This window comes from Pongo pygmaeus, chromosome 17 (assembly GCF_028885625.2).
Source record: "Pongo pygmaeus isolate AG05252 chromosome 17, NHGRI_mPonPyg2-v2.0_pri, whole genome shotgun sequence".
NCBI lineage: Eukaryota > Metazoa > Chordata > Mammalia > Primates > Hominidae > Pongo > Pongo pygmaeus.
The window spans coordinates 24,283,373-24,310,403 of record NC_072390.2 but is presented as its reverse complement, the minus strand read 5'-3'; the positions used below and the strand labels follow the sequence as shown (position 1 = coordinate 24,310,403).

Here is a 27,031-nt window from a genome sequence, read left to right as displayed (position 1 = left end):
TGGAGCTGTCACCTCCTGTGACAACAAGATAACAATGCCTTCTGAAGCACCTCCTGAAGGAAACTGTCTGAGGCTGCTCACTTTTGTTTATAAGTAGGAGTATATAATATAATGATAAGGAAAATATCATGGTAAATACGTAAGCCAGTGAAAGTCATTCGCTATCATTATCAAGTATGATGTACCGCACATAATTACATGTGCTGGACTTTTACATGACTGGCCGTGAAGCAGGTGTGTTTATACCAGCACCGCCACAAACACATGAGCAATGCGTTGCTATGCAACTTTACTATGGCTCTGACATCACTAGACAATAGGGATTTTTCATCTCCATTATAATCTTATGGGACTGCATGTTCATATGTGCAATCCATCATTGACCAAAACGTTATTTGATGCATGACTGTATTTTGTGTCTTGCTTTCTTGCTAGAGTAATGCTTCTTAAGCATGCGTTTACAGTTGACTCTCATGATTCATAAATTTGGACTTGGCAAATCTGCCTACTCGCCAAAATTCACACGTAACTCCAAAGTCAATACTCACAGTGCTTTTGAGGTAATTCACAGGCATGCATGAGCGACACGAGATTTGAGTTGCCCAAATGCACGTTCCCAGCTGAGGTGGAACAAGGCGATGCTCGGCCTTCTTGTTTCGGCTCACGCTGTGAACGAGCTTCCTTAGCATGGTCTAGTTAGTGTCATTTTGCCACATTTTAGTGCTTCCTGTTGATTTTGCTGTTGAAAAGGCCCCAAGCACAGTGATTTCATACTGGCTAGTGTTCCTAAGAGCAAGAAGGCTGTGATGTGCCTTACGGAGAAAATATGTGTGTTAGATAAGCTTGGTTTAGGCATGAGTTTTAGGGCTGTTGGCTGTTAATGTAAATATAAGACGTCTTTAGTCCGGGAGCAGTGGCTCACACCTGTAATCCCAGCACTCTGGGATGCCAAGGCGAGCGGATCACGAGATCAGGAGATCGAGACCATCCTGGCTAACATGGTGAAACCCCATCTTTACTAAAAATACAAAAAATTAGCCGGGCGTGGTGGCAGGCACCTGTAGTCCCAGCTACTCGGGAGGCTGAGGCAGGAGAATGGCGGGAACCCAGAAGTCGGAGCTTGCAGTGAGCCAAGATCGCGCCACTGCACTCCAGCCTGGGCCACAGAGCAAGACTCCAACTCAAAAAAAAAAAAAAAAAGATGTCTTTAAACAGAAACAAATAAAACAAGGTTATGGGCTGGGCGCGGTGGCTCACACCTGTAATCTCAGTACTTTGGGAGGCTGAGGTGGGCGGATCACCTGAGGTCAGGAGTTTTCGACCAGCCTGGCCAACATGGTGAGACTCTGTCTCTACTAAAAATACAAAAATTAGCTGGGCATGGTGGTGGGCGCCTGTAGTCTCAGTTACTTGGGAGGCTGAGGCAGGAGAATTGCTTGAACCCAAGAGGTGGAGGTTGCAGTGAGCCAAGATTGCACCACTACACTCCAGCCTGGGTAACAGAGCAAGACTCCATCTCAAAACAAAACAAAATAAAACAAACAAACAAACAAAAAGGTTATGCATTGATTGGTTGATGAAAACGTCATGGTCAGAGGCTTGCAGGAACCTAACCCTATAATTCCTCTAGGGTCAAAGGTTTTAGTATTTACTAATTCAGTGTTTGCAGCAACTTTTAGAACAAAACTACCATGAGAAATGATTGTATTTTGTATTCCCCAGTACAAGCTAACACAATGTTAGCACATAGAAAATGCTTAATAACTGCCTGCTGATTCACTGTGAAAAAGACAGAGAAGAGAATGTAACTTTTCTTTCAGTGAAGTTACATGATATGTGTGTTTTTTTTCTTTTCTTTTTCTTTTCTTTTTTTTTTTTTGAGATGGAGTCTCGTTCTGTTGCCCAGGTTGGAGTGGAGTGGCATGATCTCGGCTCACTGCAAACTTCACCTCCCAGGTTCAAGCGATTCTCCTGCCTCAGCCTCCTGATTAGTTGGGATTATAGGCATGTGCCACCATGCCCTGCTAATTTTGTGACATGTGTTTTGTAGTTTGCATAGTGTGTAATGATTTTTACTTGGTCTGTGTAAATATCTTCCCAAATCTGATTCAACTAAGATTGAGAATAAAATACTCCCTTATATGTTGTTCCCTAATAATTGTATAGCTTATATAAGCTAAATTTGTATGAATAAAATTAGAACCTGTCGGCCAGGCGTGGTGACTCACGCCTGTAATCCCAGCATTTTGAGAGGCTGAGGCGGGCGGATCACGAAGTCAGGAAATCGAGACCATCTTGGCTAACACAGTGAAACCTCGTCTGTACTAAAAATACAAAAATTAGCTGGGCGTGGTGGCGGCGCCTGTAGTCCCCGCTACTCAGGAGGCTGAGGCAGGAGAATGGCGTGAACCCGGGAGGCGGAGCTTGCAGTGAGCTGAGATCGCACCACTGCACTCCAGCCTGGGTGACAGAGCGAGACTCTGTCTCAAGAAAAACTACAAAAAAAGAAGAAATTAGAACCTGTCTACATTAAAAGATCAAGGGAGCTCAACCTTCTCATTTTGGGTTGGGAGAATGTCTCCTGTCATCTAGCTCAGTAATTTTCAAATTTTTCTTTTATATAACACTAAAGGAATGCTGAAAAACTATGTACTGCCCCACCCATTCTAAGTTGTCCACTAACATTTATTTTCTTTCTTTTTCTTTTTTTTTGAGACAGGGTCTCACTCTGTCGTCCGAGCTGGAGTGCAGTAATGCAATCTCAGCATCTCAGCTCACTGTAGCCTCAACCTCCGGGGCTCAAGCAATACCCCCACCTCAGCCTCTCAAGTAGCTAGGGTTACAGGAGCACTCCACCACACCTGGCTAATTAAAACAATTTTTTTTTTTGTAGAGATAGGGTCTCACTGTGTTGCCCAGGCTGGTCTGGATGTATGGAATTCTTAGGATGGCAGTGATTGACCCAGCATCCTGAGGAATATAATTTTGGGTTTTATTATTTGATGGGCGTATTCCTGGTGGCGTGGATGTATAATGATTGGGAAATCTGCAAAATCCTTAGTGAATTGTGAGCACTTATGTTTTCTTATTGAGAAATTTATTCTTTTTGTCATTTCCAGAATGTATTAATGATATGATCTTCCGTGAGTGACAAAGGAACTGGAAGCCAGGGACCCCCACATGGGATGTACATGCTGCTCACACAGGAGTAAGCACAGCACCTGGCTTACATACAGCATCACTGTCTAGGGCGGATCATCTCAGATGGGGTGGTGCAAACCTGCAGGCAGCTAGGCAGACTAGCCCTCAGATGAGACATGCACAGGCAGGATTCGAAGAGGGGACTCTCTACCTACCAGAACTGAGGCTGACAATTTGTAAAAAGGTAGTATATCTTGGCAGGATTGACATATTACAGTGTGGTGGCCTGTTCTGTGGCAGCTGGGAGGAAGAGCGGCTTCTTTTTTGTTTTTTAACCTTGGGAAGTTAAAACATTTCCTAGTAGACCTTAAATCCTCAAACAGCCTGGCTGCGGTGGCTCACACCTGTAATCCCAGCACTTTGGGAGGCTAAGGCAGGTGGATCACCTGATGTCAGGAGTTCGAGACCAGCCTGGCCAACATGGTGAAACCCCATCTCTACTAAAAATACAAAAATTAACTGGGCGTGGTGGCACATGCCTATAATCCCAGCTACTCAGGAGGCTGAGGCAGGAGAATCGCTTGAACCTGGGAGGCGGAGGTTGCAGTGAGCCAAGATCGCGCCATTGCACTCCAGCCTGGGCGACAGAGTGAGACTCTATCTCAAAAAACAAACAAAAATCCTGAAACAGGTCAGCCCTTCTTAGATTCTGTCCATCTCAAACCTGTAGGGCAGACCCTGGTGTGATGAGTAGTTCTATCTTCTCTCTTTCTGTACTACACGCCTTCCTTCTGTGGTACATGGAAATGCTACTCTTCTGGCTGGGTGAGAATTGAATCATTCCTCTGCTCTTGCCTAGAACCCGGGGAGAAGTCCTGGCAGCAGATCCCTGGCTAGGATATTGATATAGAGTCATAGAAACACTGGTGAGAAAAAGAAACCCAAATCATTATTTTTCTGCTGCTGGCAAAAAAAAAAAAAAAAAAAAGAACATGCATTAAAATTCACAGGACTTTGGCTAGGTGCAGTGGCTCATACCTGTAATCCTAGGACTTTGGGAGGCTGAGGCAGGAGGATTGCTTGACGCCAGGAGTTTGAGACCAGCCTGGACAACATAGCAAGACCTCATCTCTGCCCAAAAACAAAAACAAAAAAAAAAAGGAGAGAAAGAAAAAAGAAAAATTCACAGGACTTCTAAGATAGTCATAAAAATGTCAAATTTACGTAAAAAAAAATGAAGTAGGGATTGTGTTTCTACATTGTGAGTTGGGCAAAATGTGTGGAATTTTTATTGTTTTGTGTAACATTTAGCACATGCAAGTCATATATGTATATATAGGATGTGCCCACTGTGGGGTGTGTGTTGAGTCTAGGTGTTGGGGAGACATTTGTGCTTGGCATTTGCTAAAAGTCAAGTGACTGATGGGTTGGAGAGGCCAGGACCACAGTAGTTAGTATGCTGTGACAAAGAGTGGTGGAGTGGTCATCTCTCTTGACTGCCATAGCTCACCTGCTCCCCAAACCCTACTGCTGCAGGAGGTCACACACTACCTGCGGATGGAGGAGACACACGCAGACAAGACAGGCCCCCCGCCACTGTTGGCACACAGGACACCCACCCAGCTTATGGTCCTGTCTCTGGTTGAACAACATAATTAGATTAACAGGTAATCCTTACTGAGTGCTAACTATGTGGCAGGCACAAGTCCAACATTTTATATAAAGTGTTTAATTCTTACAGCAATATTGTGAAGTAGGTACTGCTATGTAGTTTATATTTCTTACTTTTTTCTTTTTCTTTTTTTAATTTTTTATTTATTTTTTTTTGAGAGGGAGTCTTGCTCTGTCACCCAGGCTGGAGTGCAGTGGCGTGATCTCGGCTCACTGCAAGCTCCGCCTCCTGGGTTCACGCCATTCTCCTGCCTCAGCCTCCAGAGTAGCTGTGACTACAGGCACCCGCCACCGCGCCCGACTAATTTTTTGTAATTTTAGTAGAGGCGGGGTTTCACCGTGTTAGCCAGGATGGTCTCGATCTCCTGACCTCGTGATCCACCCGCCTCAGCCTCCCAAAGTGCTGGGATTACAGGCATGAGCTACCACGCCCGGCCTACTTTTTTCCTTTTATTTTTAATTCTTTTTCTGAAGTGTTACTTAATTTCTAAGTTTTCCTAATTCAGATTTATGTTATTACTTCATATCTTCTATTTACTCCCTTAAGGTCTTCAGCTTGTTCTGAAACTGTAGGCTACAGCTTTTATCTGTTTTATGGTCATGTCTTTGTGGTATGCTTTCATTGTGTGTACAAATGTCTTCTTCCTCCCTTCCTCCCCTCTTCCCTTCTTCTCTTTCTCCCTTCCTCTCTCTCTTTCTTTCTTTAGGTCTCGCTCTGTTGCCCAGGCTAGAGTGCAGTGGCGCAATCATAGCTCATAGCACCCTCAACCTCGCAGGCTCAAAGTGTCTTCCCACCTCAGCCTCCTGAGTAGCTGGAACTACAGGCACATGCCACCATACCTGGCTGATTTTTTTATTTTTTATTTTTTGTAGAGGTGAGATTGCTGGGATTACAGGTGTGAGCCACCGCACCTGGCCTTCATTGTTTTTCTTATGATAACTTTGTACATCGTTGATGTCATTTCTTCTCAAGTGCTCCTCCTTAGGCAGGTTACTTCTCATTAACACCTAGAAGGAGGCAGAGTTCCGGAGAGCTTTTGCAACTTCATCTAGTGTCTTGGTTCATTTGGGCTCCTTTAACAAAATGCCATAAACTGAGTGGCTTATAGACCATAGAAATTTATTTTTCACAGTTCTGGAGGCTGGGGAGTCTAAGATCAAGACTGGACTTGACAAATACAGACATTGGTAGATTTAGTGTCTCGTGAGGTCCTGCCTCCTGGTCCACACAGTGCCTTCCTGCTGTGTCCTCAGGTGCCGGTAGTGGAAAGGTTAGGGAGCTCTCTGGGGCCTCTTTCATAAGGGCACTAATCCCATTTGTAAGGGCTCCACCATCATGACATAATCACCTCCCAAAAGCCCTTCTTCCTAATATCATCATATTGGTGATGAGATATCAACATGTGAATTGGGAGGAGTGAACACAAACGTCAGACCATAGCACCTCACAAACTTTTCTGTTGTTTTAATTAGTGTGCTAAAATAGGGAAGCTTGCCTTAGGAAATTTCCCTTTTCTCACCTTTTTCTGCACTTTCTCTTTCTTACATTTCTCTAGTCTACATCATGCAAAATTATCATTCCATCTTAAGAGTCTCCCCTCTGTGAGGGGTCTTAATCCCGGAAGGAAGGATTGCTCTAGGCTTTCAGGTCTCACCATGGGCCCGTTGCACTCACTCACTACCGCATGGGGTGAAATCCTTCCTGTTTTCAGCTGCTGTTCTCGCCACACTTTCCTGGGGGAACCTGATGCTATTTTTGGATTCTCCTCTCTTCATGTCCACCAGATGCTTCGTCATGCCCTTGTTTTTATCTGTGCATTTGCTGACTTCACTCAGGTCTTGCAGCTGTCTGTGGTTCCTCCTCACCCCTCTTACATTTGGGGTTTGTGGGGATACCTTGTCAACTACTTTTGTTCTAAACCTTGTGTAGGGATTTTTACTTTTGCCATTTAGTTGCTCGATCCGTAGTACCTAATGGATAAATGGCTCTTCTTCCATGTTTATTAGAAAAAAAAAAAAGGAAAATTTTAATGAGTCATTTTCAATGATTTGAACTATGGACTCTTGTCTTGAACTAAGCACATGAATGCAAAATAATCACAGTAACTTTCCCAAGGAAGTTCTAACAACCAAGCTGCTTAAAAGGAATTACCCCGAAAAGTAACTAAATCAAGGCTCCCTAAACCAGAATCTCTGACAACCACATAGCACATCTTACTGTTTTCCACTCATTCCATACATTTTGATTGGGAATCAGTGATGTGTTGGATTCTACTAAATGCTATTGTGGTTATAAATAAGTATGAAGCTTGGCCCGTCTCTCAAAGAGTTTCAAATCTGTCTGGGATTGTATTAGACACAGGAGGTAGGTAGATAATTTGTAAATTATAATGATATAAAATGTATCAATCATTTAACATCTTAGTGCAGATTGACTATAATGTATCATGTGACAACCTCCCCACCCCCCATAGTTCTCTGTAATTTATTTATTTATTTGAGACAGGGTCTCACTCTGTTGCCCAGGCTGCAGTGCAGTGGCAAGAGCTCAGCTCACTGAAGCCTTGACCTCCTGGGCTCAAGCAATCCTCCCACCTTAGCCTCTCAGGTACCTGGGACTACAAGAGCATGCCACGAAGCCTGGCTTTTTTTTTTTTGGTAGAGACTGGTTTTTGCCATGTTTTCCAGGCTGGTCTTGAACTCCTGGGCTTAAAGGATCCTCCCACCTCAGCCTCCCAAAGTGCTGGGATTACAGGTGTGAGTCACTGTGGCCAGCCTTCTGTGATCTGTAAGATCACAGTGCAAGCACTACTCATAGGGAAAGAAAATAGATGGAATAGGTAATACTTTCTTTCTTCCTTTTTTTTTTGAGATGGAGTCTCACACTATCACCTGGGTTGGAGTGCAGTGGTATGATCTCGGCTCACTGCAACCTCTGCCTCCCGAGTTCAAGTGATTCTCTTGCCTCAGCCTCCCAAGTAGCTGGGATTACAGGCTCCCGCCAACATGCTCAACTAATTTTTTGTATTTTTAATAGAGATGGGGGTTTCACCATGTTGGCCAGGCTGGTCTCGAACTCCTGACCTCATGATTCACCCGCCTTGGCCTCCCAAAGTGCTGGGATTACAGGCGTAAGCCACCACGCCCAGCCTGGAGTAGTTTATACTTTAAACCTCAGGCATCATAATCTAAAACAGGGTCAGAAGGCCAGGCTTGGTGGCTCACGCCTGTAATCCCAGTACTTTCGGGGGCCGAGGTGGGTGGATCACCTGAGGTTAGGGGTTCAAGACCAGCCTGGCCAACATGGTGAAACCCCATCTCTACTAAAAATACAGAAATTAGCGTGGTGGTGCACGACTGTAGTACCAGTTACTCGGGAGGCTGAGGCAGGATAATCACTTGAACCTGGGAGGCAGAGGTTGCAGTGAGCTGAGATTGTGCCACTGCACTCCAGCCTGGGTGACAGAGCAAGATGCTGTCTCAAAACAAACAAACAAACAAACAGGATACAGAAACGTTTATCTTTTATCTTTTTTTTTTTTTTTGAGATGGAGTCTCGCTCTGTCGCCTATGCTAGAGTGCAATCGCGCGATCTCGGCTCACTGCAACCTCCGCCTCCTGGGTTCACGTGATTCTCCTCCATCAGCCTCCGGAGTAGCTGGGATTACAGGCATGTGCCACCACGCCCAGCTAATATTTTTAGTAGAGATGGGGTTTCACCGTGTTGGCCAGTCTGGTCTAGAACTCCTGACCTCAAGTGATCCACCTGCCTCAGCCTCCCAAAGTGTTGGGATTACAGGCGTGAGCCACAGGGCCTGGCCAGAAAACATTTATCTTAAGAAAAATATTGCAGCCGGGCATGGTGGCTCATGCCTGTAATCCCAGTACTTTGGGAGGCCGAGGTGGGAGGATCACCTGAGGTCAGGAATTCGCAGGCCAGTCTGGCCAACATAGCAAAACCCTGTCTCTATTAAAAAATACAGAAATTTGCCAGGCATGGTGGCACATGCCTGTAGTCCCAGGTACTCGGGAGACTGAGGCAGGACAATTGCTTGAGCCCAGGAGGCAGACATTGCAGTGAGCTGAGATTGGGCTACTGCACCCCAGCCTGGGTGATGGAGGGAGACTCAGTCTCAAAAAATAAAATAAAAGCAGAAGGAGAGCTCACTATCAAAAGGAAACTTCTAATAAACAATTTTATAAATAAAAGAATTCTTTTCTTTTTTTTTTTTGGACACAGTGTCTCACTCTGTAGCCTGCGCTGGCAAAAGTGAAGGGATATCACAGATGTAATGAAGGCCCCTAATGAGTTGGTATTAAGCCATTCAAAAGAGAGATGATCTTGGGTGAGCCTGATCTAATCACCTGCACCTGTTAACAGGGTCCAGATGTCAGGGATGGAAGCTGGAGAAAGATGAGGCAGCAGAGACACTTTCTTCTGTTGGCCTTTAAGAAGCAACTGCCTGTGCTGGGGGAGGGTCACTGGGCTGAGATTGGTAGGTGGCTCTGGGAGCTGAGAGCCTAAACCTATGACCACAAGGAACTGAATTCATCCCAAAGCCAGGGAGATGGAAGATGAAGGGCGTGGGTCGCCCCTCCAAACCTGTGGGTGTTTCTCGTTAGGTGGAATGAGAGACTTGGAAAAGAAAAAGACAGAGAGACAAAGTATAGAGAAAGAAATAAGGGGACCCAGGGGACCAGCGTTCAGCATATGGAGGATCCCCCTGGCTTCTGAGTTCCCTTAGTATTTATTGATTATTTGTCGGTGTTTCTCAGAGAGGGGGATGTGTCATGGTCACAAGACAATAGTGGTGAGAGGGTCAGCAGACAAACACGTGAACAAAGGTCTTTGCATCATAGACAAGGTAAAGAATCAAGTGCTGTGCTTTAGATATGCATACACATAAACATCTCAATGCTTTGCTAAGCAGTATTGCTGCCCGCATGTCTCACCTCCAGCCCTAAGGCAGTTTTTCCCTATCTCAGTAGATGGAACGTACAATCGGGTTTTATACCGAGACATTCCATTGCCCAGGGACGGGCAGGAGACAGATGCCTTCCTCTTGTCCCAACTGCAAGAGGCATGCCTTCCTCTTATACTAATCCTCCTCAGCACAGACCCTTTACGGGTGTCGGGCTGGGGGACGGTCAGGTCTTTCCCTTCCCATGAGGCCATATTTCAGACTATCACATGGGGAGAAACCTTGGACAATACCTGGCTTTCCTAGGCAGAGGTCCCTGCGGCCTTGCGCAGTTTTTGTGTCCCTGGGTACTTGAGATTAGGGAGTGGTGATGACTCTTAAGGAGCATGCTGCCTTCAAGCATTTGTTTAACAAAGCACATCTTGCACAACCCTTAATACATTTAACCCTGAGTTTGACACAGCACATGTTTCAGAGAGCATGGGGTTGGGGGTAAGGTCACAGATTAATAGCATCTGGAGGCAGAAGAATTTTTCTTAGTACAGAACAAAATGGAGTCTCTTATGTCTACTTCTTTCTACACAGACATAGTAACAATCTGATCTCTCTTGCTTTTCCCCACAGGAAGACAACTCAGAAGATGCAGATGCCACTGCCACAGCCTGGTGAGCAGCTGGATTGCAGCTGGACCCGCTAAACCATGCCCCAGACTCCTGACCAGTGGGGTCTGCGAGATAATGAATGTAGTTTTCTTTTTGTTTTTTGTTTTCTTTTTTTTTAATAAGCACTATTACTTTATTTAGTTACTTTGGAAACAAAACCCCCCAAATAATGCCTGAACCCAAAGGTACAAAAAAATGGCCCAAAATAGTTTAAAATAGATTTGAACATCATTTGTAGTTTCTTCCTCATAACATGAGCGCTTTCAGCTGGACAGCAGATTACAAAGCATCTCCGATCATGTTAAGGCAGATCATCAATCTGTGGCTGCATCTGTAACTCCTCCTGGGAAAATAATCCTGTTGGAGTTGGGGGCTCTTCCCAGTTGTTTGGTCAGTTGGCCCAGGAAGGGGCAGTCCTGGAGCTGGCAGGTGGGGAGCCAGGCCCCACCTGTTTTTTGTTTTCTTACGACAGTCTTGCTCTGTTGCCCAGGCTGGAGTGCAGTGGTGCTATCTCGGCTCACTGTAACCTCCACCTCCTGGGTTCAAGCGATTCTCCTGCCTCAGCCTCCAGGATAGCTGGGACTACAGGTGTGTGTCATTACACTGGGCTAATTTTTTATTATTTTTTTTAAGCAGTGGGTTTTAAGCATGTTGGGTTTTGAGCTCCTGACCTTAGGTGACCCATCTACCTCAGCCTCCCTAAGTATTGGGATTACAGGCGTGAGCCACCACCTCTAGCCTTATTTTTATTATTATTATTTTTTGAGCTAGAGTCTCGCTCTGTTGCCCAGGCTGGATTGCAGTGGCGCAATCTTGACTCACTGCAACCTCCTCCTCCCAAGCTCAAGCGATTTTCATGCCTCAGCCTCCCTAGTGGCTGGGATTACAGGCGCATGCCACCACGCCCAGCTAATTTTTGTATTTTTTGTATGATGTGGTCTTGCCATGTTGCCCAACCTGGTCTCAAACGTCTGAGCTCAAGTCATCTGCCTGCCTGGGCCTCCCAAAGTGCTGGATCACAGGTGTGAGCCGCGTGGCCTGGCCTGATCCTATCTTAAAAAAAAAGAAAAATCTCTCAGTTTTGTCTTCGAGGCTCTCAAACACCATTTTATATTGGAGTTTCCAAGGCCTCCTTAGTGTAAGCCAGGATTTTTTAAATACAAGGCGGCAAAGATACCGCAATGTTACCACAACACAACAATGTATATCACAACAATGTATATACCACTATGTATACCACAATGTTATCGATTGTAGCTGCTCCCACAGAAAAGTAGTTTACAAGACAGTGAAGTAAAATATGACACTGAAGATGTTTAGAGAGGAAACTGTGATTTAAGAGTATTCTACAGAATTGAAACCAGCTAGCCCGGCACATCGGGGAACACCTCTGGTCCCAGTTACTTAGGAGGCTGAGATGGGAGGATCACTTAAACCCGGGAGTTTGAGGCCACCCTGGGAACACAATGAAACCTTGTCTCAAGAAACAAAACCAAAAACCCCAAGTAGGCCGGGTGTGGTGGCTCAAGCCTGTAATCCTAGCACTTTACAAGGCTGAGGCAGGCAGATCACTTGAGGTGAGGAGTTTGTGAACAGCCTTGCCAACATAGGGAAACCCTGTCTCTACAGAAAAAAAAAAAAAAAAAAAAGCCAGGTACGGTGACACACACTTGTAATCCCAGCTACCCTGGAGGCTGAGGCATGAGAATCCCTTAAACCCAGGAGGCGGAGGTTGCAGTGAGCCGAGATCATGCTACTGCACTCCAGCCTGGGCGACAGAACCAGATTTGGTCTCAAAAAAAAAAAAAATTGGTTAATGGCATTAAAAGTCAACTAATAAAATTAGTTAAAACTATGGACTTTAATAAATATTATCTGTTTTAGCAATTTTTTTTTTTGAGATGGAGTTTCACTCTTGTTGCCCAGGCTGGAGTGCAGTGGCGCGATATCAGCTCACTGCAACCTCTGCCTCCAGAGTTCAAGTGATTCTCCTGCCTCTTCCTTTGGCTCCGGAGCAGCTAGGATTACAGGCGCCCGCCACTACGCCTGGGTAATTTTTTTATATTCTTTGTAGAGATAGGGTTTTACCATGTTGGCCAGGCTGGCCTCAAACTCCTGACTTCCAGTGATCTGCCCGCCTTGGCCTCCCAAAGTGCTAGGATTACAGGTGTGAGCCACCGCGCCCGGACTGTTTTAGCAAATTTGACAAAATGTGGGTAATTTATCCATATAATAGAAAATGCCTAATATTCATTAATTGAAAATTAGAAATTACATTAAAATATTCAGTACTGCTTTTTAAACTATTCTACTTTTACACATTTGGGAAGATTATTTTCTTTAACAATTCTGTTTTATATATTTTATTTATTAATTGTTTTATCTGTTTCCTGAAATTAATATATGCTAGAAGGAAAATTACCTTTATAAATGTTAGCATCTTAAAAGTCCTGTCAATACGCAGATTTTGATAACAATCGGTGTAGATAAACTAATTCTAAAGTTAGGAATGGGGCTAGGCGCAGTGGCTCAGACCTGTAATCCCAGCATTTTGGGAGGCCGAGGTGGGCGGATCACTTGAGGTCAGGAGTTCAAGACCAGCCTGGCCAACATGGCAAAACCCTGTCTCTACTAAAAATGCAAAAATTAGCTGGGTGCGGTGGCAGGTGCCTGTAATCCCGGCCACTCGGGAAGCTGAGGCAGGAGCATGACTTGAACCCAGGAAGCAGAGGTTGCAGTGAGCCGAGAATGAGCCACTGCACTCCAGTCTGGGTGACAAAGTAAGACTCTGTCTCAAAATTAAATAAATAAATAAAGTCAGGAATAGGTCATGCCATGCTTTAGTATATCTGTGATTTCGAAAATTAACATTATTTTACTAACCATACTCAACAATGCTTTTTAAAAAAGGATTTATGACATATAATTCTTCTGGAAATTAAAATGCATGGTATAATTCTATGGTTGGTCAGATTACATTTCAGGTGTAAATGAATTACTTTAAAAATGTATTTCTTAGGTTTATGTTTTATGGACTTAATAAATATTTTATTACAATTTTTTTTTTTTTTTTTAGACAGAATCTCACTCTGTCATCCAGGCTGGAGTGCAGTGGCATGATCTCGGCTCACTGCAACCTCCGCCTCCTGGGTTCAAGTGATTCTCCTGCCTCAGCCTCCCGAGTAGCTGGGAATACAGACGCATGCTACCACTCCTGGCTAATTTCTGTATTTTTAGTAGAGCCGGGGTTTCACCATATTGGCCAGGCTGATCTCGAACTCCTGACCTTGTGATCTGCCCTCCTCGGCCTCCCGAAGTGCTGGGATTACAGGCGTAAGCCACCGCACCTGGCCGAAAAAAATCTTAAACTTACAAAAACATAGAGAGAAATATAGCAAATGCTTGTATTAGTTTACTATGGCTGCTGTAACAAATTACTGCCACTTTAATGACCTAAAACAACCCAAATTTACTACCCTACAAGTCCTGTAGGTCAGGAGCCCACACGGGGCTCACTGGGCTAAAATTCAGGTGATGGCAGGACATCTGAGCATCTGCAGGATCATTCATTCCTTGCCTTTTCCACCCTTGAGAGGCCACCTGTGGCATTCCTGGGCTTGTGGCCCCTTCCTCCATCTCCGGAGTCAGCACCAGCGGCCACATCCTTGTCAGGTTGAATCTCTCTGAACTTCCTTCCATTGTTCCGTCTCTTTCCAATTCTCATTTGCAGGTAAAGATTCTCGGAAGGACCCAATGAGACTGGGCTCACTGGGACAATCCAGAATCATCTCCCATCTCAAGGTTCTTCATCACATACTTGCAAAGCCCCTTTTGCCATGTCAGGTAACTTGTTCACAGGTTTGAAGATTAGAATGTGGACATGTTTGGGGGGCATAATTAGGCCTAGCAGAATGCCCATGTACCCATCTCCTTGCTTAAACATTAAACACTTTGCCAATATTGTTCTCCTATCTCTCACTTTGTTCTCTAAAACACTGCAGGAATTTGTTATTAAATTTTATTAAAGCAAATCCCAGAAATAATATAATTTGCCTGTAAATATGTTAATATGTCTCTCTGAGGCCTTTAAAAATCATAGCCACTATGGTATTATCGTAATAAAATTACCTGTAATTATTTAATGTCACCTAACATTCAGTTCATGTTTAAGTTTCCCATTTTTTTTTTTTTTCTGAGATGGAGTCTACTCTGTCGCCCAGGCTGGAGTGCAGTGGCATGATCTGGGCTCACTGCAAGCTCTGCCTCCCGGGTTCACGCCATTCTCCTGCCTCAACCTCCCGAGTAGCTGGGACTACAGGCACCCGCCACCACGCCCGGCTAATTTTTTGTATTTTTTTTTAGTAGAGATGGGGTTTCACCGTGTTAGCCAGGATGGTCTCGATCTCCTGACCTCGTGATCTGCCCGCCTCGGCCTCCCAAAGTGCTGGGATTACAGGCGAGAACCACCGCGCCTGGCCCCCAATGTTTTTAAAAATGCCATTTATTTATGTAAAAGTTTGTTTGTCTTAGTCATGACCCAAACAAGGTCCACAAATTGCATTTGGCTAATGTGTCTCTCAAGCTCCCCCCACCCTCTTTTTTTAAAGACATGGGGGGTCTAGCTGTGTTGCCCAGCCTGGAGTGCAGTGGCTATTCACAGCTGTGATCATAGCTCACTACAGCCTTGAACTCTGGCCTTAAGCAATTCTACTTCAGCCTCTGAACATTTATTTTTGAATAAAGAAATTGGGTCATTTGGTTTGTAGAATTTCCCACATTCTGGATTTGGCAGATTACTTCCTGGTGGTGTGATCTAATGGGTTCATTTGGACCCTGTATTTCCTTTAGCCTGTGATTAGTGTTATAAGCTTAACTGGTTCTAGTTTCCCTTTCTTTGTTAGTCAGAGAGAATACTTTAGAGGTGAGGCTGCAGACAATCCACGGTGTCATATTAGTGTGTTTATGGAATCAGGCTGTCCCAGTTTCGATTATGTCAAAGTTGTTCACCTGATCACATCTGAAGATATTACAATATTCTTAATAAGCATTTACCGCATACTTATTGTATACCAGGCATCTTGCTGGCTGTGTCCTATATAATTCCTCATACCACATCTCCGTGTATTAACCACACTCATAGATTTGTGAAAATGTACCAGAATTGACTGGTTGGAAGGCTCTATGTGGATTATTACTCTGAGCATGTTTACTTCTTGAAATATGGAATAATGGCTCCTGCTTTTAATATACAGGCTTATTTTGAGGATTTTTTGAACGGATGTGAGATCACTTAGAAAACTGGAACACGCCGTGCTACACCATTAAAATTAGTAACATCAGTGAGAAAACAAGTGCATAATAAATATTATAGTTATCCTGATTGTCTCCTTTATTCATCACACACTTCCTAAGCACATCTCTGGAGGGCACTTTCCAAGGCTCCGCGGGAGCCGCAGAGGAAAGAGGCGCAGCTAGGCCTGGTGGGTCCCGGAGGGGCAGCGCGGCGCGGGAGGGGAACCGGGAGGCACGGCCTGGCTGCCACCGCGCGGGGAGCCCGGGAGCGGCTCCGGGGCTGTCAGCTGCCCGCCCGGCTCCTCCAGGGCCTGGAGCTCGGACGCGGGCTCGGGGGGCTTCTGGGGCGGGGACGCGGGCTCGCAGGGAGCAGTGGCCGCCCCCGGCCGCCGCGGTGGCTGTGCTCAGAAGCCGGCCCTGGCGTCAGGAGGCCGGGCGCGCGGCGACGGGCGCGAGTTCCCCTGCCCGCCTGTGCGCCCCGCAACGGGCCTTTTCTGGGCCCTAACGACAGCTCGCCCGTGCGTCGCCCTCGCAGCTCTCCTGTGTCCCCAAAATGCCTTTCCCGCGGCCCCCGCCCTTAGCGGTGACTGCCCAGGGGGCTCTGTAACGCGACACTCGGACTGCCGAGCCTGCCAGGCACTTCGGGGAGGGCGCTAGGGGCCGCGACGCGGCCGCCGAGCGTAGGTTCCGGCCTTTACTCTCCGAGTTGCGCAGGGAGCCCCAGCTGGGGTTGTCCGCTCTGGGGATCACAGGCCGCGGAGCCCCGGGAGCCACCCGCCGGGCCCCTTCAGACGACCCGCTTCCGCAAGCCGGCTGTGGGACTCAGGCGCCAGGCGGACGAAGCGGCTCCGGGAAGACTCGGTCTTCCCCAGCCGCCTGAGGTCACCGGGGCGGGGCTTCAGTGACAGGCCCGCGCGCTACCGCGGAAACAGGAAGTTGGCTGGGTGCGCGCCGGCTCGGGCTGCAGTTCCCGGGTCCCTCGGCCACAGAAGCCGCCCTGCCCTGATGAAAGGGCTCCCGCACCACCCGGTGCTCCCCATCTGCCTGGCGTTGTGCGCAGAGCTGGAAAGCAGCTGTTGTATGTATTCTTGCGCCCGTGTGACAACATTTAAACTTCTAAAAACGGAACCTCCTTCCGTTTTAGGATTGCAAGTTAACCTAGGAAAAACAGCATTCTGCAAATTATTTGCTGGAAAATCTCGATGACTTAAGGCCCATGTATTACTTTGCAGGGGTCTCTCACTGTAGTTTACTGGTGCAGATTTTTTAAAAATCCATCTTATCAAAAAATACCGCTTAAGGTGGAAAATTTCAAATGCAAGTCGCCGTTGATGAGATTGCAATTAATATATTTAAGATAGTGAACTAGAGAAAAACTACAGGTCAGTGCATATTAAGTATTTTTTTAATATTTTGGGGGGATTAGATTTTTAACGATAACTTTGAAGTTAAAAATTAAAAGATAGGCTGGGTGCGGTGGCTCAGGCCTGTAATTCCAGCACTCTGGGAGGCTGAAGGGGGAGGATGATTTGATCCTAGAAGTGCGAGACCAGCCTGGGCAACATAGCAAGACCCCCGCCCCCACCATAACTACAAAAGTACCAAAAAAAAAAAAAAAAGCCAGGTGTAGTGGCACGCACCTGAAGTCCCTGCTACTCGAGAAGTTGTGGGGGAAAGAATCGCTTGGGCGTAGGAGTTTGGGGCTGCAGCGAGCTGTGACGCAGCCTGCGGTTGACAAAAAGTCAAACTCTGTAAAATATTTGAAGGGATTTATTCTGAGCCAAATATGAGTGACCATGGCTGGTGACACAGCCATTTGGAGACCCTGAGAACATGTACCCAAGGTGGTCGGGGCCCAGTGTGGTTTTATACATTTTAGGGGAGCCGTGAGTCATCAGTCAAATACATGTAAGATTAAGATGTACATTGGTTCGGTCCATAAAGGTATGACAACTGAGGAGGTGGGTGGGTCGGGGGATTCCGGGTTATAGGTAGATTGAACATTTTCTGATTGGCATTTGGTTGAAAGATTTATTATCAATGGAAAGGAATGTCTGGGTTACAATAAGAGGCTGTGGAGACTGAAGTTTTATAATGCAGATGAAGCCTCCAGGTAAGTTAAGTGTCCAGCATGTTAAATGCTGGTCTGCTTTTCCTGAATTCCAAAAGGGAGGAGGACAAAATGTGTCCAGTTCCACCCCCACTTCCCATCATGGCCTAAACAAGTTTTGCTTAAAACAACCTAAAACAAGGTTAACTCTGGAATGCCCTTGGTGGGGTCCATGCAGATGGTTGAGGGGCCTTAGGATTTCATTTTTGATTTACATTGGGCTGTGAAGTGAGACCCTATCTCAAAAAAATAAAAATTAAATAAATAAATAAATAAATAAATACAAATTGAAAAGTTCAAAGATAAAATTTTTTTTTTTTTTTGAGACGGAGTTTCGCTCTTGTTGCCCAGGCTGGAGTGCAATGGCGCGATCTCGGCTCACCACAACCTCCGCCTCCCGCGTTCAAGCGATTCTCCTGCCTCGGCCTCAGGAGTAGCTGGGATTACAGGCATGCGCCACCACCCTGGCTAATTTTGTATTTTTAGTAGAGACGGGGTTTCTCCATGTTGGTCAGGCTGGTCTTGAACTCCCGACCTCAGGTGATCCGCCCGCCTTGGCCTCCCAAAGTGCTGGGATTACAGGCATGAGCCACCGCGCTTGGCCTAAAGATAAAATATTTGGCTCCCAATTATGGCTTGCAGTGATTATTCATACATGTTGGGCAGAAATGTTTTATATAATTTATATATAAATACAGGTATTTTATATTATAATTCAAGATAGGTATTCTTGGCCACTAACCCAATGTCATGTTTCTTTAGCTTCTCAGCTTCTTTTTTACTTTCAAAGTTGGTCAGGTTTCCTGTTAATAGTTAACTAAATGAAAGCTCACTCACTGACAAAACGCATATTTTTGGTTTCATTTCAGATAAATGAATTCTGATTTTGGGGAGCAGATGCCAACTTAGAGCCTCGTACCAATCTCTCTGTCTTTAAAAGGTGAGGTGACTTAGTGATTTTCCTGGAAAATTATAGGTAATATATAATCTAGCTTCCATATTTTATGGATATGTCTGGAGGTACCAGAGAGGTGCATCTCTGCCTTTCCATCCTAGGCCGGCCTGAACTGTCTTGTGGAAGCTGTACACTGTTCCTGCTGGGTTATCGTTTGATGATCTTAATAAGACTGATAAATTGAACTTGGGAGTGAAAACAGTAACAATTTAAGAAATTTTGAGTTTTAAGGCTGAGGACTAAGCTCTGATTTTTTTTCTATCCTCACAGAAGCACTGAGGTGGACACTGCGGGTTGTGAGGTTCAGGAGGGGTAGGTGGCTGGCACAAGGTCACAGAGCAGCGCTGCCATTTGGCTACTTCCCAATTCAGCATAGCTGCCGTCTCTGCCGGTGGTATTCTCAGCAGGCAAGGTGAAATACTCACCAAGGAAGCAGGGGCTAACTCCTCACAGAGCCCTCACGGTTTCCTGTTTCCTGACAAAAAGGTAGGGCTCCCCGGGGCAGACGCTGCAGAGCTCCCAGGTGCTGGTGGTCAGCAGGTTTCCTTCAGCTGAGTCAGAATATGGGGAGGCAGAAAATGAGGAGGCTGGGGTAAGGTTTGGCCCAGCAAGTGAGTGAAACAAGTCAATTTATACCCTTGGGAAGCAAGCTGTCCAGTAGGAGTGAAGCCTCATTACCTAATGCTGGTGCCATTTCTAGGGAGAGAAGGAATCTCTTCCTCCATCGTATCAGCCCTACAAGTTATTCTGTCTTCATTTCAGGTAGGAAAAGAGGGCATGTTTTGGCCATAACATTGAAGACAACCTTGGGAATGCTAATTCAATGAGTCTTTGGTAGAGGAAGAAAAGGAATTTCCCAAGATTTGAGCAAAAGGTGTTTTGTTTTGTTTTGTTTTGTTTTTGAGACAGTCTCCCTCTGTCGCCCAGACTGGAGTGCAGTGGCCAGATCTCTGCTCATTGCAAGCTCGGCCTCCCAGGTTCAACTGATTTTCCTGCCTCAGCCTCCTAAGTAGCTGAGATTACAGGTGTGCACTACTACACTAGGCTAATTTTTGTATTTTTAGTAGAGACGGGGTTTCGCCATGTTGGCCAGGGTGGTCTTGAACTCCTGGCCTCAAGTGATCTCCCTGCCTTCACCTCCCAAAGTGCTGGGATTACAGGGTGTGAGCCACCTGCCCAAAAGGTGTTCTGTTTAAGGATCTGCTGTCAAAAGTTTTCTAAATAGGTTGTTGTTCTGTTATCTTTTTTTTTCTTTTCTTCTTTTTTTTTTGAGATAGAGTCTCGCTCTCTCGCCTAGGCTGGAGTGCTATGGTGAGATCTCGGCTCACTGCAACCTCCGCCTCCTGGGTTCAAGCGATTCTTGTGCCTCAACCTCCCAAGTAGCTGAGGTTACACACTCACTCGACCACACCCGGCTAATTTTTGTATTAAATATTTTTAGTAGAGATGGGGTTTCACCATGTTGGCTAGGCTGGTCTTGAACTGCTGGCCTCAAACGGTCCACCTGCCTTTGTCTCCAAAAGTGCTGGGATTACAGGCATGAGCCACCATGCCCCGCACAGCCACTCTTATCTTTTGAAAAATGATCATGTTGGGCTGGGCGCAGTGGCTCATGCCTGTAATCCCAGTATTTTGGGAGGCTGAGGCCAGTGGATCACTTGAGCCCAGGAGTTTGTGACCAGCGTAAGCAACATGGTGAAACCCTGTCTCTACAAAAAATGCAAAAATTAGTGGGGCATGGTGGCACATGCCCACCTATAATCCCAGCTGCTCCAGAGGCTGAAGTGGGAGGATTGCTTGAGTCTAGGAGGCGGAGGTTGCACTGAGCTGGGATCACACCACTGTACTCCAGCGTGGGTGACACGGCGAGACCTTGTCTGAAAAAAAAAAAAGAAAAAAAAGATTATGTTATACCAGACAGCTGCTTCACGTGGTTATCAGGGTCTTCTCAGGAAAATATGTAACAGTGCCAGCCAGCTTGCTTGCTCTCTCTTTCTCTGTCCTGTTTCCTCCCCCAACCCCTTCTGCTCTTCTCTCCTTTTCTACTATCCTCCTTCCTTCTTTCCTTCCAAGTCTTTCTCTGGTTGAATGGCTCTGTGTAGGATATTTTAAATTCCCTTTTGGAAAAAAGAATGTTAGGGGTAGAAGGTAGTTGATTTACAAGTGGCAAATCCATACAGATCTGCAGCAACCTCAGTTCTTGCCTCCTCAGAAAAAATAATTCCACTGAGGGGCATAAGGCAGAAAAAGAGACTGAGGCCAGTTTCTGAGCAGCAGTGAAAGTTATTAAAAAGCTTTAGAGCAGGAAGAAAAGAAAAGTACATTTGGAAGAGACCCAAGAGGGCAATGTGAAGGTCAAGTGCAGTGTTTTTTGTTTTTGTTTTTGTTTTTTTGAGACGGAGTCTCGCTCTGTTGCCCAGGCTGGAGTGCAGTGGCACAATTTCTGCTCACTGCAAGCTCCGCCTCCCGGGTTCACGACATTCTCCTGCTTCAGCCTCCCGAGTAGCTGGGACTGCAGGCGCCCGCCACCACGCCTGGCTAATTTTTTGTATTTTTAGTAGAGACGGGGTTTCACTGTGTTAGCCAGGATGGTCTCGATCTCTTAACCTTGTGATCCTCCCGCCTCGGCCTCCCAAAGTGCTGGGATTACAGGCGTGAGCCACTGCGTCCAGCCAAGTGCAGTGTTTAACCGTAATCCTAGGACTTTATAGGCTGACCCACTTCTGGCGTCTTGCACCCCTTCCCCATGATTCTTCCCTTAGGGTGGGCTGCCTGCATGTGCAGTGCCCTTATGCTTGGGAGGTGAGCATGAGCAGTGTGTTTAGGAAGTTGTACGCATGCCCATCTGTGGCTTTCTTTTTCCTGTGGAGTGCCCCCAGAAGGTCATACTCTGCCATTCTGTCTCCTGATGTATATGCCCAGGAAGTTGCCCCTCCCTGGCATCTGCATTTAGTTAACACTTTAATGTGGCAGCTGTGGACCCTCAGGAGATTGTCTCTCCCTGGTGCTGGCTGCTAAATGATCGTTTTTAGAGAGGCAATATGTTAACTGTTGAATGGGCACCTGGTGATCACCTGACATTCCTGGTGGGTAGGAAGAGCCCTCACCTGCCCCGCTCATGCCTGCCTATCTGTAACAAGAACACAGAAGTTTGAGGGAAGCGCCAGAACTCCCCTCTAACCTGGTTTGTTTGCAGTAAGGTCGCTTATCTGCAAGGAGTAAGAGGCCATGCTGAGTGAGCTCAGTGAGGAGTTGGGGCAGGGAGAGCCCAGGTTGCCTGGAAGTGCAAACCCCCAGGCTGTCTCTATGTCCTTTGTCCTGCTCTCTTCATCCAGGGAAGCTGGAGGACTGTAGTTTTGCATCCTATCCTGCCCTGAGCCCCATTTCGGGCTGTCAGCCAGCCTTGTCTCCAGCCTGCTCACCACTCACTGATGCTTTTTGCACCTCTTAGTCATAACTGCTCAAACAAGCCTCACTCTGATGAAGAGAAGGGGGTGTAGAAGAGCAATTATCAAGTTGTCATTCTGGTATTTCATCTTGGGAAACCAGAAACCTACCAAACAGCAAGGGTTTGCATACTGGAAGACTCCTCAGCCCACCCCAGAAGGTCAGCATTACTTCCCTTTCAACTAGTTCTGTACAGCTGGAGGAAACATACGGGGTTAGAAAGTTTCAACTATGGTTTTGGGTTTAGCTTTTAGGATTTTAGGAGATTCTAGGCCTTTTGAAAGAAAAATGAGATAGTAAGATCGAATGGCTGCCTTTGACATATTTGATTTAATCAAAACAAAAGAAATTGCCTGGCGTTAAGGAACCTGTTATTTATCCCTTAGAGGCTCTCCAGCAGAGAACCCAGGCCCTTCACCATACTGGTGCATGGTTCCTGCCACTTGTGCAGTCCATTCCGAAGTTTCTTACAGATGAGGTGGGTGACTGCAAACAGGCACTGCTGCTTCTCCTCTGTGTCAGAGTAAGCACAGGCAGCACAGGGTGGCTGCACATCCTGAGTTGTCTGGGACAGTCCTGGTTTACACCATTTCCCTGTTTTAATTTTTATTAGTGACATTTTTCACTCACCGTCCCCAGTTGGAAGATAAAGGTATGTGGTGACTGCGATTATGCGGCGTGTGTGGTTTGCCTTAGAGAAAGGAGAGGTGACAAAAGTTCTAAGTGAAGAAGATAAAGTACAGCTTGACCAGCGGATAAAGATGTTGTGGGGTTTTGGAGGAGAATTTCAGCAAGAGCAGTTGACTCCAGATGATATGCAAGGCTGCTTTTGACCTCTCTGTCTGAAAGGACATACTTAAAATCCAGTATTTGTTTGCCGTTCCCCCTTTATTTATTTATTTTGAGATGGAGTCTCACTCTGTTGCCCAGGGTGGAGTGCAGTGGCACGATCTCGGCTCACTGCAACCTCCGCCTCCTGGATTCAAGTGATTTCTCCTGCCTCAGCCTCCCTAGTAGCTGGGATTACAGGCATGCACCACCACGCCTGCCTAATTTTTGTATTTAGTAGAGATGAGGTTTTCACCATGTTGGCCAGGTTGGTCTTGAACTCCTGACCTCAGGTGATCCACCTGCCTTGGCCTCCCAAAGTGCTGGGATTACGGCTGTGAGCCACTGTGCCAGGCCAGCTGTTCCCTTTTAAATTAAGTACTTAGGCTGGGCACAGTGGCTCACGCCTGTAATCCTAGTACTTTGGGAGGCCGAGGCGGGTGGATCACCTGAGGCCAGGAGTTCGATACCAGTCTGGCCAATGTGGTGAAACTCCATCTCTATTAATAATATGAAAATTAACTGGGTGTGGTGGTGCACGTCTGTAGTCTCAGCTACTCGGGAGGCTCAGGCAGGATTGCTTGAGCCCAAGAGGTGGAGGTTGTAGTGAGCCGAGAGCACACCACTGCACTCCAGCTTGGGTGATGGGAGAGAAACTCTGTCTCAAAAAAATAAAAATAAATAAATAAATAAATAAAGAGTTAATATAGTAATGCCATTCTAATGAAACAGAGGAATGACAGTCCCCAATGGAAGGGCAGTCCATTTCACCATTTCCTACCCTTTCATCTTCTGAAAAGCCAGAAATAGTAATGAATACTTAATAGTACCACATACCCATTGCCAGTGCTCCATTAGAATACTTATGACAAGATTTCTTCATTTATCAGTTTCTGAAGGTATTGCCAATTTTTCAGTTAGGTTTTAAACTTTTGATAATGGCTCAAAGTACATTTTAACACCTATTTCTTTTTCTTTTTCTTTTTCTTACTTTTTTTGGTCTTTTTTTTAATGAGACAGAGTCTCGCTCTGTCGCCCAGGCTGGAGTGCGGTGGCGTGATCTCGGCTCACTGCAGGCTCCGCCTCCCGGGTTCACGCCATTCTCCTGCCTCTGCCTCCCGAGTAGCTAGGACTACAGGCGTCCGCAGCCACGCCTGGCTAATTTTTTGTATTTTTTAGTAGAGATGGGGTTTCACTGTGTTAGCCAGGATGGTCTCGATCTCCTGACCTCGTGATCTGCCCACCTTAGCCTCCCAAAGTGCTGGGATTACAGGCATGAGCCACTGCGCCCGGCTTATTTTTCTTTAGGTAAGGTTTAAAGGTTTTCCATGTCTTAATGGTTGCTTATAGACACCACTGTAAAACAAGCGAGGGACTCTTATAGGGAATGGGGGTTATTTTATTTTATTTATTTGAGAACAAGCTAGGGACTCCTATGGGGAATGGGGGTTATTTTATTTTATTTATTTGAGATGGAGTTTTGCTCTTGTTACCCAGTCTGGAGTGCAATGGCGTGATCTCAGCTCACTGCAACCTCCACATCCTGGGTTTAAGTGATTCTTCTGCCTCAGCCTCCCGTGTAGATGGGACTACAGACGCCCACCACCACGCCCAGCTAATTTTTGTTTTTTTTTTTTTTTTGAGACGGAGTCTTTCTCTGTCACCGAGGCTGCAGTGCAATGGCGCGATCTTGGCCCACTACAACCTCTGCCTCCCAGGTTCAAGCGATTCTCTTGCCCTCAGCCTGCTGAGTACCTAGGATTACAGGTGCACACCATCACCCTGGCTAATTTTTGTACTTTTAGTAGAGATGGGGTTTTGCCAGGTTGGCCAGGCTAGTCTCGAACTCCTGACCTCAGGTGATCTGCCCGCCTTGGCCTCCCAAAGTGCTGGATTACAGGCTTGAGCCACTGCGCCCAGCCTAATTTTTGTATTTTTAGTAGAGACAGGGTTTCACCATGTTGGCCAGGCTGGTCTTGAACTCCTGACGTCAGGTGATCCACCCGCCTCGGCCTCCCAAAGTGCTGGGATTACAGGGGTGGGCCACTGCGCCCAGCCAGGAATGGGGGTTATTCTTAATTTCCCTATGCAAATGTAGAGTTCTGAGGATGCATTTCACAGAGGTGATTTTAGACCCTGGGGAAATGAGGTGGTTCTTGACTCCATGACTATGTGTGACGTGAAGTTCCTAGATTCATGTTAGAAAATCATCTTCCTAGAAAAGGATTTTATTTTTTTATTGGTTCAATTAGGGTCTCTGGTCAGTGTCTCCCAAAGCTACCACCCCGTAAGACTTCAGGGGCTTCTCTGACATCTGAGCTCCCTATACCCTCCCTGGGAAGGTCACCACCCTTCTCAGATGCTCATCTTGAGCGCAGCTGAAGAACCTGGAAGTAGAATGCTACCATCTATAGCCTATCTCAGGGCAGCCTTTTACCAACTTTTCCCTTCAGAGGTCTCAAAAATAGATGATTTCTTTTACAGGATGCAAAGCTCATTCAAGATTTGGGATGAATCCATAAAAATTTTGAAGGTTCCCTTACAGAAGCCACTATACATAAATATCTTATAAAAGAAGGCCATCCAGAGCTTTAAGGCACATTTGCAGGGGGAAACCCATTTCTGTGAAAACATATAATCTGGTTGCAGTACTCAATATTCATAGTCACGGATGGTGGCTCTTGTTGCAATCACCCACAGGTTCTTCCTGTCACTGCACAGACAAAACCATTCACTGAGACTATGGTACTGCAGTAAATAAGTAGTTTGGGCTGGGCACGGTGGCTCATGCCTGTAATCCTAGCACTTTGGGAGGCTGAGGCTGGTGAATCACTTGAGCTCAGGAGTTAAGACTAGCCTGGGCAGCATGGCAACACCCCATCTCTACTAAAAATACAAAAAAACAAAATTAGATGGGTGTGGTGGCACACACCTGTAATCCCACCTACTTGGGAGGCTGAGGCATGAGAATCACTTGAACCTGGGAGGCAGAGGTTGCAGTGAGCTGACATTGTGCCATTGCACTCCAGCCTGGGTGACAGAGTGAGACTCTGTCTCAAAAAAAAAAAAAGTTTAATTAATTAACGTAAGGCTGGCCACTGAGAGATGGAATTATTACTCAAATCAGTCTCTCTGAATCTCAGAGGTTAGGGTTTTTATGGACAATTTTGTGGGCAGGGAGCTGGGGAACAGGAGTTGTTGATTGGTTGGGAATGAAATCACAGGGATGTGGAAAACGGTCCTTGTGTGCTGAGTCCACTTCTGGGTGGGGTCATAGGATCAGCTGACCCATGAAATATGGGTCCCAGCAGGGTCACTCAGGTAGGGGAAATCAGTTGCCCGAAAGTCTGAAAAATATGTCAAAAGACCAATCTTAGGATCTACAATAGTGATGTTATCTATAGGAGAAATTGAGGGAAGTCACAAATCTTTGTTACCTCTGGCCTCATGACTCCTGAGCAATAAGGGATTATAGAAACTACATTCAGCAGAATTCAAGCCCCTCCCCTAATCCTAATCTCGAAACCTTTCATTAGTTTGCAAAGGTGGTTTCAGCCTCAGAACAGGGAGGAGACTATTATCATCATCCTTGCTTCAAAGTTAAACTATAAACTGGCCTGGCAAAGTGGCTCACGCCTGTAATCCCAGCACTTTGGGAGGCTGAGGCAGGTGGTTCATTTGAGGTCAGGAGTTTGAGACCAGCCTGGCCAACGTGGCGAAAAACCGTCTCTACTAAAAAAATATACAAAAATTAGCTGGACATGGTGATGGGTGCCTGCAATCCCAGCTACTTGGGTGGCTGAGGCATGAGAATCACTTGAACCCAGGAGGCGGAGGTTGCAGTGAGCCCAGATCACACCACTGCACTCCAGCCTGGGTGACAGAGGGAGACCCCATTTCAAAAACAAAACAAAACAAACAAACAAAAACCTATAAACCAAATTCCTCCCAAAGTTAGCTTGGCCTATATCCAGGAATGACCAAGGACAGCTTGGCAGTCAGA

The 27,031-nt window shown here is 46.1% G+C and overlaps 1 protein-coding gene across 28 annotated transcripts in view; it reads left to right on the top strand.

The window, feature by feature from the left end:
- The window catches only part of MPPE1 (metallophosphoesterase 1), a 59,454-nt gene that overhangs the window by 17,965 nt on the left and 14,458 nt on the right, over positions 1–27,031 (top strand). For 5 of the 28 annotated variants that reach the window (XM_054460615.2, XM_063653395.1, XM_063653388.1 and 2 more), the window contains exons 1-3: positions 16,499–17,070; positions 18,668–18,738; positions 19,024–19,239. The gene's annotated coding sequence lies outside the window, so the exon portion shown is untranslated. Of the gene's footprint in view, positions 1–9,052; positions 9,159–10,358; positions 10,400–15,789; positions 15,877–16,498; positions 17,071–18,667; positions 18,739–19,023; positions 19,240–22,576; positions 22,679–27,031 lie in introns of those variants that run through there. The other 23 variants (XM_054460613.2, XM_063653394.1, XM_054460609.2 and 20 more) reach the window with 12 other exon arrangements.